Genomic DNA, 1,324 nt, shown 5'->3' with positions numbered 1-1,324 from the left:
TTCTGTTTTCTCTGTTATGGTAGCCATACGCCTTCAATTTAATACTCCGTATAAGTTTGGCTTCCAATTACTCACTTTTAACTGCAAAAATCAGTATATTTGAATTCATAATTGGTAATCGTGTAAGAGTAATTCAAATTCGCATCGACTCACGTGAAATCGTAGTTGATCCATTCAAACTAATAAAATTAAAAATAACTACTAAAATAATCGTTGATTAACTTGTCTGATGTTGCCAACTAATCGGTCCATGCCAACTATATTTAATATTTTATCATATTTTGTTTAGTAAATTTAGTCTCAAATTGACTGCACATCTACTTCTAGTCCTCATAGTGACATTGTAGTATTTTTTATTCTTTGAGTTTACTTTTGTTATCTAACTCTTTTTTACTCCTTACTAGAGAGGTTGGAGTCAAATTTAAAATATGGTAGTTTAAAGTCATACTCGTGTTCTCATAGCACAACTCAACTAGTCAACTAACACAAAATAAGTTGAGAAATTTTATTTTGATAGGATTGATTTGAATCCTACAAACATTTTGAGACTTGTATGCCAATTGAGACTAATCCAACGATTTACCTCATTAATCCATTTTTAAGGTGTAAGTGATGAGAAACTCTAAGTTTGAGATTTAAATTTATAAGTAAGTGCTATTAGTACGCAATATTTTTAGGTTATACATTTGTATTATTTTTAAAATGTATTTTTACAAAAAATAATCATGGTAGGTAGAGGGGGAGGAAAGGGGAATCCAAGTTGGCATCCAAGTTTGATACTTCCACATCTCAATCAACTGTTGTGGACAAGAATATGGTTAGTAGAGAGTAGTCCTTAACACAATATTCAATGGTGAATCCAACATGATGCACGTTCTGCTCACCACTTCATATGGCATTAGATTGTTACGTTTTAATGATCTTGTTGATGATTTAAGTGTCTAATTTTGGATAGTGTTTGTTTGTGTGTGTGTGTGTTTTTTTTGTTATAACAATGGATAGTGTTAGAAGGAATGGAACTTATGACTTTTAGGTATGAGAGTCCTGCTTTATGCATATATCTTATTCAATTATCCTTTTTGAGATTTACTTGTATTTTTTTTCTTTTTTGGGTAACAAATAAAATTTCATTTTTTTTTTTTGTGTAAACCACGAAGTGGTCCAAGTCTTTTTCTGTCTGTTTAACAAAAATCCATAATTACTAACTAATAACGGGAATTTATATCCTACACCACGGCGCGCGTTGCACTATGCGCCCAGATGCAAAACGACGTCGTTTTAATTATTATTTTTTTTTTTGAAATTTTCCGCCCCAGTGAATGGC

Source organism: Ipomoea nil, unplaced genomic scaffold (assembly GCF_001879475.1).
Source record: "Ipomoea nil cultivar Tokyo-kokei standard unplaced genomic scaffold, Asagao_1.1 scaffold0146, whole genome shotgun sequence".
NCBI lineage: Eukaryota > Viridiplantae > Streptophyta > Magnoliopsida > Solanales > Convolvulaceae > Ipomoea > Ipomoea nil.
The sequence above is the reverse complement of the archived record's forward strand: the minus strand, read 5'-3'. Positions refer to the sequence as shown.